Source organism: Labrus bergylta, chromosome 12 (genome assembly GCF_963930695.1).
Source record: "Labrus bergylta chromosome 12, fLabBer1.1, whole genome shotgun sequence".
Lineage (NCBI taxonomy): Eukaryota > Metazoa > Chordata > Actinopteri > Labriformes > Labridae > Labrus > Labrus bergylta.
This window is the reverse complement of record NC_089206.1, coordinates 18057220-18070944: the sequence shown is the minus strand read 5'-3', so window position 1 is coordinate 18070944 and position 13725 is coordinate 18057220. Positions and strand designations below refer to the sequence as shown.

At 40.4% G+C, this 13725-nt stretch overlaps 1 protein-coding gene across 1 annotated transcript in view; it reads right to left on the bottom strand.

Moving 5' to 3' along the window:
* samd11 (sterile alpha motif domain containing 11) overlaps positions 1-4881 on the bottom strand; it is an 83850-nt gene extending 78969 nt beyond the window's left edge. The window contains exon 1 of the mRNA XM_029277050.2: positions 4863-4881. The gene's annotated coding sequence lies outside the window, so the exon portion shown is untranslated. The remainder of the gene's footprint in view (positions 1-4862) is intronic.
* Between the last annotated feature and the right edge of the window lie 8844 nt (positions 4882-13725).

Sequence of the window (13725 nt, the reverse complement as noted above, 5' to 3'; positions counted from 1 at the left end):
AAGAGATGTGTGACTGAAAATGTAAATTAGAGAACAATCACAGCATGGCTGAAATTTTTGACTGATAATTTAATGTAAAACAGGATTTTTTTAAAGAGACATGTTCAACATGCCTTCTCTCCAAATTCTCATACAATACCAACGTGCTTCAATGAAAAGCAACGTCTGCTTTACAAATCTAGAAGGTAGGGCTGTGAGCGTTAAGGTGTTAATCAAGATGCAATTAAAGCCTGAAATGAATGCTCTAATTGTAATCACGTGCTATTTTGTCTCTGTAGACACCATAGCTAAGCCAAAACACTGACTGACTGAATGGCTCATTTCACTTTTAAGCCTACCCTGTGCTTTCTGACTATTGTCAAGATTCTAAAGAAAGGACGTTTAACGCTTTTAGGGAAATGCTCCCAGAGTTTGGAAGTTTTAGGAGGAGATGATGTTGCATCGGCCACAACTTTTTATACAATGTTTTGTTTACCTGTCACTTCTCAGCAATTCAGTTCCAGAAAACAATATTTTGTCCGCACACAGTATGAAAAGTGCTTGATGATGGAATCAACAAATTATCGACAAATTATTTTATCATAAAAATGTTGTCAACAATTTCAAAGAAAACGTTGCATCCCTATTCCATGATGCTGAGAGAGCTAAGAGACACCCTCCATCTTTGAAAGCTTGCTGTGGTCCATTTGCGGGAAGGAAAAAGGTGCACACACAGGTCAACATGGAAAAGACCCTCTCTATGCAAGGACCTTGTGACTGTTCTGCCGCTGGCTCGCTTGCTAGCCCAGCACGGAACGGGACTCATGAATAATGCAAGGGGACATCTGCCACCATTGAATTATAGATCTGTGGAGGCCCAGCATATGGTAACGGCCCTGCAAGTGCTAATGGCTGACTCCCTATGACAAAATATGAGTAAGGAACATGTGAATAATATCCAGGGCCCGCAACCTTTTGGTCATGTGAGTGTGAGGCGGATTGTAAATGTGATATGTGTTTACATGTTGGCATGTTTTTTTATATCTGGAATGAGGAGTTATTTTTCTTCAACATATGTAGTATTAACAACTCTTTAGAAACCCTTGGCCCAACAAGAAATGGCTGATGTTTTTGAGCCTCTTATGTCGGCAGCCTCTTGGTGAAGTGCAGCCTGCTTGAATATTCTATACTATGTGGTGGCAAGTCCGGCTCTTTTAAGAAGCACAGACAGGATGGGGGGGTTGGAGGAGTTGGGGCACATTTTTGTCCAGCCCAGTCGAGCAGGAGGCTCGGTCTTCCGGGGACCAGTTCGATCTCCGCCTTTCTCTCCAGGATTATCCTCTTATCAGCAACGCCAAAGCCAGGCTAAGAAGCACCAGCAATTAGCCTATCTTTAATTAACGAGCACCTCGCTCCAAAACCACCCACGGTCCATGAAGGCTTCCACTTGGAAGGCAGTCAGCGCAGCGTAAAGATGAGCAGACTTAATCTTGTTTTTGTCTGAGTTAAGAGAGAGTGAATGTTCAGAAAAGGGCAAAGTTCAACTTCAAGCAGTTGGGGAGTTGCAGCATACAGGACGTTCCTCATGCATGCACCCTTGCAAACAAGCCTTTGACAACACAGGTTTCAAAGGGAATCCTGCCACCCACCACTGTTCCACTTTGTAGTGCATGTGCGTTTGTGATGTGTCAGTGTGTTCATTTGAGTGTATAATCTAGTGTGTGGACGGTTACAACATTTAATTTATGCTTACATTCACCATCACTCACTTAAATTTCCAGGCTAACTGAAGCTTCCTACTAATCTATGATGGAAACAAAACTGGGGAAGACGAGGGACAAAAACCCCAACATTGGCCACCAGGTTCACAACCCCACACTACACTGCAGTCTTTTTGAAAAGCCTGTAGACTGGACAAAGTTATATACAGATGTATACATGCTTACATAATAATAACAAATTCCAGTCAACTGATGACTGTCAATAAAATATGAGCGGACTGGGTCATCTAAAAGAGAGTGAGATGAGGTCCTGCAGATGAAAAAGAAAAAAAGAGACTTAAGGAAAGAGAACACCAACAGTGCCATGCCTGGGCCCTGGCACCACCAGGCGGGAGGGGCGGCAGCCACCCCAGCATGCATACATTAGCGGTGCTTAGGCACACTAATTGCTTCTCACTTAGACAAATCTCCTGCAAATCACGGCTACGCCGCCAGCACTGTCCATGCCCCCCGGGAAGGAGAGACGGCAGGCAGGCGGACGGAGCGAGAAGCAGAGAAGGAGGAGGGGGGGGAGATATAGGAGGGATGAGGGGGGCGGCGAGTGGAGCGTGTGTACCAGAGGCGCCTCGGAGCAGGATGGAGGAAGGAGAGATGGAGGAGGAGGAGGACGGCGAGGGGGGCACTCCCATGAGAACGGAGAGACACGAAGGGAGAGAGAGTGAGAAAAAACCCAACACTTCAAGACTCTCTCTCTCTCTCCTTCTCTCTGCTCATCCATAGTCCAGGCTCTGCGCCCCCCCCCCCCCCCCCCACACACAACCTCTTAAACCCCAACCCTCAGAAGCCCCACCGCTGCTCTGCTCCTCCAACGCTCCATCCCTCCCTCCCCCATCTTCTACCAACTCTCAGATCTCTGCTCTGCCCCCTTGCTTGCCCCTCCTTTCTCTCTTGCACTCCCTCCCTCTCCATTGCTCTACAGAAAAGTGGAGGAAAGATGAAACTCTACAAAGAGGGAAAAAAAATCAATAACACAGATGGATAGCTGGATAACAGGGTCCGGCATGCTTCGGCGGTGAGGCAATCCAGAGGGTGCCCACACAACTTCCACACAGGCGGAGAGACGGGCAAAAACAAGACGCTGGGATGAGGGTGGTAATCAGCCTCAGGAAGCCAACATCAACTGGAACACACAAGTACACACGTGTACACACACACACAAGCACATACTGAAGTGTATGGTTGCATGTATACAAGGGCTAATCCAAAAAATAGACAAAAAAAAATAAGTTTGCTAAAACAATAACCAGTCATATTCACACAAGGCTAACTGGGAAAATACTACAAAAAATATAGTTATTAGGTAACATGAGGCTAAAGAATATAGCTGTCTGAAACATAGATGCAAAAGCAAAAGATCAACACTGTAACATGGTTTACACTGTTCTACTGTCATCGAGGATATTTGGTGGCTGAAGGCAACATTTGTCTTTTTTTTTCCAGACTTAAGGTACCGCAGGCCCCCCATCAGAAATGTTTTAATTAAATATACTACAAACCATTGTCTGCATGTTGTCATTCATTAGCAGGACAGGAAAGCACATAGACACAGCTAATTCACTTGAGTGAGTTACAGCATGACGTTTTTACAAGTTTGTGTTTCTGTTATTAGAACCTAAACATTTTAGCCCTAACTGTGCAGTAATCGATGGTTGGACAAGGCCGAGATGCAGTGGGCGGTCTTTGGGCTTTGTTAGTTAGAAGAACTTGTTTAATATGAACATTTGCATATGAGGGAGGTGAGTCCTGGCATTAAAGGTTTAGTGTCTATAAAGTCAGTAAAGATGTTGGAATTTGTTTTCATGACCACAGAAAAATTAGCTTTTTATATCGTCAGATGTCATCTTGACCATGAAGTCTACCATGAACTACCACTATGTCCAACGACTGATTGCCAATAGACTTGAGCATTGCCTGATACCAAGTATGCTTCCTCTACCACTGTGACTAAACATTAAATGATTATTTTTAATCACCTGTATAATACTCTGTATGGATGTGATTTGCCTGCTATCACTGTTGTATGGTGGGGCTCAGTAAATTGGAGGAATTTCAACCTGAACCTAAGCTGAGGATAATAAAGCAAGCTTAGCTAATGCAGCAGTGCCACTTGTGGCCCCTTCTCTCACTTTCTGTATCCAGGAAGTGCCAGCTTTAACAGAAAACTGTTCATTTGTATCCTCCTTTAATTATTTTTACTTTGAATTTAAAAACTCATCACTGGCGTTTTTACTTTTTTGACTCAAGATTGACTCTGTGCTACAAACTAAATGGTAGTATTTGCTGCTGTCACATGATTACTTACCTTAAATCAGTTCTTGTTTTAAGCTTTGAAAAGGTAGTTGCCAGAAGCAGTCATAATGATAAACGGTTAATGAACTGTATTTATTTAGAGCCTTTCTAGTCATTTTAGCACACCAAGAACTTTTACACTACATGTCACAGATGAACCCACTCAAAAACACTTTCATACACGTGGACATCAGCAGAGTGGGGGTAAAAAGTTACTGTATCAAATTGTTTTATTGACTGGTGTACTTTCAAATACTGAAGGTTGCTAGCTTTGAGGTATTGGTTGTGAATGTAGCGACTAGGATTTCAATAATATATTCTAATGAGAGGTTAACACACACAATCAACATCTTGGGAATCAGACTAGCTTCATTTAAACCCCTCTGCTGATATTGGTTGTTATACCGTTATGCTAATTAAAGGGATGGTGGTCTAGTTTTCGGCCTCCGTTGAATTTTTACCATAAGATTTACATGGTTGTCTTTTTTTGAGACTTTTTTAAAGCAATCAAATCAAATGTAACTGATAATAGTCTTAAAAAACACAAGTAGGCTTTGATACGTTGCTTATATTGCCCTTAACAATAAAGTAAAGAGTTGTGAAGCAATCTATGACAGACTTTCAGTAGTAATAAAATAACATGATAATAAGAAGACAATATATGAAAAGAGAAAATTCTGATATATATTCAGTTTTAAAGTGAGATGCTATCTGATAAGATTGATTTTTTTTCGACAAGTCTGTGATCAAAATTGAGCTTTTAAATTTGGATTAAAGAAGCATATTGAAGCTTGTTATGAATCGTTACTGTACCTTATGAGAGCCATCTGAACTCTGCCAGTTTTTGGTTGAGGATTCTGGTCTGGCTTGACGTAGATCAGCTTATCCTTCCTCCCACTGGAGATAGCGCTGTTTGAGATTGAAGCTTACAGAAACTGTAGGAGGGGTGAAAGGGCACACACTTAATTATAATGAACGTAAATAAGGAACCCCCAACCTCCATACACTCATCACACATAAACACATAAACACACACACACACACACACACACACCTACAGTCCACTCTTTGTAGAAATTACTATAATCCTCTCTCAGGCAATGACCAAGTGACTATAAGGCAGCCATCCTTAAATACAAGCTTGTTTCAGACATGTGGAACTTGTTTCATTAACACTCTGTAGTGATATGGTCTCAGGTAAAACTGAATGCCATCAGTTCAAATCATGTTGACTTTGATGTAGATACAGGACATCTGCTCATTGGTCAGAGTTCAGCAAAGTATAAAAAGGTGAAAAATGAATTCATCTTATTATTATACCACCAGTATAAATCCAGAAGTTCATTGAAAAAGGAGACGATTTTGAACTTACAAATTAGAAACCTTTAAGGAAATCAGTCGTCCATTTTATTTAAATCTGAAACCGCTAATCAAGCTTTTCATGAGCAGTAAAACTATTATTCAACAGCACAACCTGCTGTAAACTTTCATCCCAGTTTAAGTGTTTCCTGGTTAGGATCTTTATAGTAACAAGCGCTAACATATTAAAACATATATGTGGTTACAGCTCCATCTTGTGAGGAGAGACAGTCATCTCATTTCACACCTGACACTCAAATAATATGAATTTGCCAATTAAATCAGACAAGAATGAATAACTGCCAAAAATATAATAATAATAATATTATGTACAATACAAGCTCAATCACTTGAGTCTACAGAAATATAGAAATAAGAGAATAACAGATTATGATGATATAAGTAATAGAAATTTAAAAATCCTTTAGAGGTGTTTTTGTATAATATATGGGAATTGGAACAAAGGTAAGAGGTGAATACTTTTTGTTTAAGTATAAAGCTGAAGACACTCATTTGAGGAATCCTCACTGAAAATATCTTTACAAATTCAAATGGACATTTAACAGATTTTTTCATTTTCATTGGAATGATTTTGATGGACTGCTTTTCATAAAGACGAGGACTTTATGAACATATAATATACGTACATTTTCACTTAAGTATAAAGAAGGGGGAAATTAGACTTTACCAAAATACAAATATACCACGAACCTAAAATCAAAGAGAGCTGTGACAAAAATTCCCTTTTTAATTTAAGTTTAGCTTTAACCAAAAAGAGTGATTTGTTTTATTTTGCTCTATAAATAAACCGGATAAAATGACAAGCAGCAGAAGTGTATCAGATGCAATAAATAATCTCTACCCTCTGATGTTCAGAAGGACAAGAATCACATTTGGGCAATGTGCGTGGATATGTGTGGGAATGTCTCTCTGTTTTCCATCCTCTGTTCTTTATGAATGTGAAGGATGGCTTTAGGTGTGTTTTTGTGTAGATTAATTGGGGGTGGGGGGGCATTTTAGTATTAAACACATGAAAATGTTCTATTTAAATATTAAAATCAATAAGCCTTTACCTTTCTCTACTATAATTGGCAAACTACAGCTGCAGAATAAATTGCAATTGTATCCTTATTGCACTATTGGCATTCACAAAAAACACACTGCAATAGTCTGAATGTATTGCAATAGATTAGAAAAAAAAATACTTCATGTAAGCAAGCAATGCATCTTACCTTCTATGGAGACTCACACCATTTTGATGTAGCCACCTGAAGCTTAATCTAGCTATCAACTAGCCTTTTAGTGATTGATTTCACTGTCATGGTAAAAAAAAGATTTTTATGTTGTTTTTGGTATTCAAGGCACATCGTGTATTTTCTCATATCGTGCTGCCCTATTCATGGACTGTAAATAATAGGGCCTGATGCATACTGTAGTAGACTAGCAGCTAGACCTGAGCAGGATAACTGTGATGGAGATTTGATAAAATGTCATAACATAACATAAAATAATGTAATGTTATTTTCTTAGTAACAGTGGTAAAGCAATGCTTAGGTCTAGTGATTTGAATCAGTCGGTGACGGTGGGCAGAACTAAAGAAAGTTGTTAAATATTTATATGTTTAACAAGGGAAAAAATGCCTGTATTTTATTTGTCTGTTATTCTTTTGTTTATTGGCGCCACTTACAGAAAGTCGCACGTATGGACTGTAAATATTACATTTATTATTATTATATTATTATATTATAACAGGAGCCTGCGTTCAATTAAGATAACCTTGACCTTAGCTAAAACAACGGAGGTAGTCTATTTACTACTAAACTTTGTGCGCTGGCCTGGGTAACCACTTGCTACTCATAAATGTTCCTTTGTGTTTGGATATTTCACAAACAAAAAGATAAACCCACTGTGGCTGCACTGAGGTCAACTTACTCAGTGGGTCTTTTTCAAACCAGCCACTGGACTACACCCTATCCCTACCCACTACCCCTCCGTTTGCGCGTCCTGGGTTCCGCCATATTAAATCCGTCCCAAACCAATTAGCGGGGAGTGGTAGTGGGTTGTAAAACCCTCCACCAGCGAGTGGGCAACACTGAGTGGAAGAGATAGTGACGGGGCTCTGGCGCACTCTGCTGGATGATTACCATCTGCAACAGGCAAAAAATAACACTGGAAACCACTAAGCCTACATTTGAGGTCAAATTCTGCTTGTATGATGTAGGACAGATTAAGATTGTATATATATATTTTTTGCTGTATATAAATATGAAAGGGAAATCCTTTTCATGAGACCTTACTGAGTTTTAAGATAAGATGACACTTTATTGTCTGTTTGAAAGGAAATCTGTCCTGCATCACAAGCTCATAAATCCCCAAATCACACTCACTCATATTGCATCACATCCTGAAATTAAACTCTGTAATACAACTTTGAAGCCCATTGTCAAAGTTTTCAAATGAGTTAAAAAAAAGTTGGGGTAAGGCTCAATTGGGTATAAAGCAAAATCAGTCATTTTATAAATAAAGATAAAGAGGCATGTAAATAAACAATGCTTTGTCTGACAGCAGGGTTACTCTCTTCATATCTACCTCTTCTTCAAAGTCGATCACCTCAATGAACATCTATTTATTTATCACTGACCTCTCTATTGATATGCCCCAAGACTTTTAAATAGATGATTTAAGACACAATGTACAATGCTTGTCTCCAGCTGTTCTTTTTTGCTAAATGTATTATGTCCTGAACACAGTCATATAATTCCAAAATAGGGACTTTACATTCAAAAATGCAGTTCAAAATAAATAGTTGAGGTATCACTTATTTCTTTTAAATCATTTATTTCTTTTAAAAAATATTTTTTGGGCCTTTTGTGCCTTAAATGGAGACATAGGACAGTGGATAGAGTTGGAAATCAGGGAGAGAGAGTGGGGAATGACATGCGGGAAAGGAGCAACAGGCTGGATTCGAACCTGGGCGACCAGCGTTGAGGACTATAGCCTGATGGAATGGCAGGACAGGTGAGACAGGAGGAAATGTTATGTGAGACAAAACTAGTCTGACGTATGACCATACAGGGTTACATTTTTGATAGGCAAAAGTCAATCAGAAGAATGTTTGGCAATGTAAAATCACAGAGAGTGTAGAACACATACTGTTACATTGTATAAAACATGGAAGAGAGGATAAGGCTGAATGAAAAGCTAAATGAGGCAGGAAGAAAATGGAACCCTGAGGCTGTACTGGGAACAACAGGAGAAGGGATAAAGGAAACACAGAACACTGCTGTAGAATATTTGAATAGTAAATGCTTTCATATAGGTTTTTTTTTTCCATTTAGTCTTATATAGCTTTTGCTACATACTCTGGTAAAGAAGGTGGCGGTTTGCACCTTTTTAAGTCATGGTTGCAACCCGCCGTAAAACCAAAAGAAGAAGTTACTCAAGTAGGCCGAAGTGAGGCACACACTCATGCACGCACCGCCAGTTTGTGTGTGTGTGTGTGTGTGTGTGTGTGTGTGTGTGTGTGCGCTCGTGTGTGTGGGATGGTGAGGGGGCGAGAGGCTCACAGACAAACAGAGTGTGACGGGTTCGCTCAGCCAAGTCTGGACAGAAGGTCATGCTTATAGCAGATCTGGAGACAAGGTCAGCCATGATGAGACTGACAAGCAACACTGGCTGAGATTACACATGATAAGCCTTTGTTCATCCTGCGGCCTCTTGCTCGGGCTCATTCTCTCTTCCTCTCCCTTCACAGGCTGCCTTCATATCTCTCTCAAACAATGCCAAGTGTCTATTGTTTCATTTTGTTCCACTGAGAGGCTTAGTTTAAATATGCAGCCCCCTGCAAAGAAACTAATGCTACAACTTTTATTTTTACTTTAAGAGAGCTCAAGCAGACAATGCAAGAGACAGCTTTTATACCTCCTTTATTCAAACACATCTACATACAAACACAAACACAACACAGGCAGCTTTTTGATTCCTAGAGCTTTTTAACTCTACGCTTATGAGCACAGACAGTTAGCAAAGCTGCGACACTCGACTCCCACACAGTTACTGAGCTGTTTCTGTCTGCAGTGAGTGGGAGAACATGGCACCGCAGAGTGTTTGCTAACAGTCAGGGAAACTGAGCAAAACACACACACACACACACACACACACACACACACACACACCGTGCACAAACACAACATTAAATACTGTTTACACACTGCCTGTTGAAGCTCATATATGCACAGAGCAACTGTGCAAACGGCAATAAAACTTACATCAGCCTGTGTGTGTCCATAACAGCTGGTAATTGTAAGGAGAAACTAGGCTGCGTGGGCTGGTTTTATGCACAAAACGGATGCGTGCAATCTGTCACTTTCTGTAGGCTACAGGAAATATTGTGTACGATCTTTAGTTGAGAGAAATAAGGAGAGGGGACCTTTACTTCTCTTTCTTCTTTTTAAAAGGCACAATTAGATAATTAGCTGTAATCTTATTATGTTGTTATATTTGCAGGCAGGAGTAGAGCACTTTGCCAAATCAAATCAAAGTACTCCAGGCAGATGATTCAAATTTTATCAAAAGTTTGCTTTTCATTTATAAGAAACATTAAAGTCCAAGATGATGTCTTTATTGATTTGATGCACAGCCAGGACAAAGCTGTTTCTGTTTACATGTTGCATTAAAAGTTTTCCACAGATCTATTTATGTCTATTTACACTACGTCCACTAGAGGACTCTCTGCACCACTCTCTATCCAAACAGCATCAAGAAGCACACTGGAAGCAGACATGTTGGAGGATTACAGCTCCCCCTGAAGAGGGTGGCCTTGTCAATGGACTTTAAAGAACCTTTGAAACACCATCCTCTGCTATCATTTCATGAATTAACAGCTTTTACTGCACAACCTCCCACAGTACGGAGGAAGCAACTGCTGCTTTGCAAACATATGCTAAAATATCAAGAAGACTTTTTATTCTCTTGTGAAAATGTTCTGAAAAAGATAATAGCACACAAAACCACTTTGCTTTAACAGAAAGTCAATCAAATAAACTGAATGAACACAAGCTGTAAAAGAAGTTTAATGGTCGACTGCAGCCCCTGTGGCAGCTCTGCGTTCATCTTAGGCGTGTGGTGTGCTTGCTGCTCTTTGTTCTAACCAGAGCATATGCCACAAGCCCTCACTGCTTTTCCTCAACAGCTGCTAAACCCATTAAATCTGCAGCCAGCCACCGGAGTGGATGGGCTTACAGGGAAGGAGGAGGGCTCCATTAAACCATGCACTGTTCCACCACAACCCAGAGGGCTGCACCAGAGAGATGTTCAGCATGAACATGAATATATAATCGGGATGAGCGGTGTACATCTTGCTTGGTACGACTGCTCCGACTGTACAATAATCAATGGTTTTTTTCAAGTTAAATCTAACCATTATTATGAGATAATGTTTGCCATATATTTGGATCACATTTTTAGGGTGATTATCTGGTCAGTGTGGGGATAAAGTCCAAGTAAAATGCAACCAGTCTTTTCCACAAGGAGGCTATAAAGGCAAATTTATGGGTAAGAGTGGTGATTACCCAGCATCCATCGTGCATTGTTTAGTGATCCAACACTCTGCCTGTTTGCTCTGTAGTGCTGTGCCTCAGGATCTTCAGCGCTATGACTCCCAAAGCTTCTATTTGCTGTGCTGCAGGATATCACAACACTATTCATTTCAAGGCTTCACGTCATCTCATTAAACTGACCAGTCCCTCTGCACAGCATTAAAGCAGAGCTATTTAAAGAGCCTTTTAAAAAAAGAAATACAGTATATGCCACTTTTATGTTGTGTCTGCTCATTGCGAGGCTCAGTGATTTGTTTGGATCTACTTCACACCTCCATCTCGAGGGGGCTCCAGTTTGTCCATAACCCCACTGCTCTCAGTTGGTGAAAAGCTCCACAGCCGAGGGATTAGCCACAGCTTCTGATTAGCAGCCCACTGCTGCAACCCGAGCAGGATTTTATACTGAAATCACAAACCTTGCCTACAAACCTCTGCATCACCAAACTGAAAGATACTGTACTCATTTGAAACATTACAGAGTTAAAACAATTTCCTCCACATTGTATAGCCCTAATAGATGAATACATATTTTTTCAGTAATACAAGTAGGTCTCTAGTATAAATTTAACAGCCCAACCTAACATGTTAAGTTCTAGATAGTTAAATCTACATGAATGAAAATTATGTATTAAAAACAACAGATTCTTAAAGCTCCTGTGAGAAACTTTGGTTTGTGTGGATTTTGGCGCCCCCTGTAGACATTGTACATTGTATGTATTTGCTGATCCTGTTCTGTGCATAGGCATGGTGTTTACGGACAAAAAAAATCTGCTTTCTTTTAACTGTCAAACATATCACTCATAGTAATCTTTGCCATGGGAAATTAAAAAAAAAGCAGTTCATTCAGTTTCCTCTAAATTGTCTTATCTCACACTTACCCAATGGCATTATGAAATAATATAGTAATAGTCCATCTGTTGCTGATTGTCTTGTTTGCTTTTGTTGGTAAAAAATAAAACGTTTCACTAGTAATTTTAGTATGTTTCATTCACAAATTGTAAATATTTTGACAAAAAGCATTTTTAAGATAATAGATGTTTTTTGTCTTGCAAAGTTAAGCATTTTATGCTTTTTTAAATATTTTTTTTATCTTTGTGGTCTTTTTTGTCCAGTCCATGTAAAAACTAAAGAAGCACAGATATGTTCATTAGCTTTAAGTCATTTTAACTCACAGCCTCATTATCTGGTGAAATGGAGCAGAAAAAATGTGGTAAGGCAATAGGCGGAGATAAACCAGGCCTCAGCATAAAAATGTGTTGGCAGTGGTGCGGGAGAGGGTCTATTACTGCTGAATCTTCCCAGAGCTGCTTTTTACATCCAAGATGAATTATACTCTGGAGCAGGGACAAATATTGCTCTCGCCGCCTCGTCTTTTGATAACCAAGGTGAGCGAGGAGGCCCGGAGCTGGATGCATTTAAACATCTCTTTTTGGGTGGTGCTTGTCCTCAAGGCCTTGAAAGCTGCATCCACCCACCCGCTGATGGAAAACTCACAGTCTCATCTATGGACTCGCACTGAAGATGAATTACACATACGAGGTGAGGGAAAAACAAAGGCCAATCTATCTGCGTCACACTGAGTGGACAGCCTCACTGTGCAGCGGATGAATACTCTGACAACAGCATCTATCACAGTAACGGCCATTACACAAACACAAGGTCAGGGTGCTTCCTGTCTCTCTTAGCCCCAAAGCTACAACATCGCAACCCCAGTTAGACCCTTTAGCCCCCAATTAGCCCCCTGAACACCTTTTCCTGTGTTCTCCTGCTCCTCAAAATCGCAGCAGGTGAGGCTAACCTGCTGCCACTCTGCAGTAAAATCAAACACTGGGTTAGTAGCAGGTGACTGACAGAACACCATCAGCCCTATTACATTATGTTATATAACCAAGACACACTATAGGCTGCTCTACTAGCTAAGCTAACTTGTGTTAAACATCAAAGCACAAAAACCATGATTTAATGCCAGCAGAAGTTCTGTTATTCAAGTGTCTCTCCTGCATAGTTAAAGCTAGTCTGGTAGCATTCAGATATCGACTAATATATTTAATTATCACCACCTGCTCCACTTAACTTCTTTTTCCCCCCACTCCCTGACCAATCATTTCACTTTTTATTTTTATTTTTAGGTGGGGCTGTCATTGCAAAATTTGCTAATTTTGAGCCATTGCTGGGGTTTAAATTTTGTCAGCCCTTTGGCACCCCCTACTGTCCTGGGGCCCCAAGCAGTTGCCTGCCTTACCTGTTGACAAGTAACGCCTTTGCCTGCAGACTTATGATGGGTGAGGAGTTTTCTGAAGAGCAGAAGCCATTCAACGCCTTTGATTTATTTAGCATAGGTGCTGTTGCTACTCTGACACAAAGGTAGACTATAAAGCCACTACAGCAGCTCTGCCAGGCCAAGGCCCAACCCGGGTTATCTGCATGAGGGGCAAAACGTGTGGTGGAGCTTCTGAAGTGTTTCAGCTCAGTCAGTTCATGAAGTCTTATCTCCAAACCACATCTGAGGTGCACTGAAATGAGTTCAATATGAAAATAAGAGCTAACATACATTCATTAGATGTAGGCCTATCTTTATTCTGGGGTAGCATCGGAACACTCCCCATTTTCATTACTAGCTGTTCCCTTCCCCTTTCGTTTGTAAGTGCCAAGCAAGTTTTGAGCAACTTTCAAAATGTGACAGCCTTTGGCTCGCTATGACATATTCAGAGTCTTCAAAT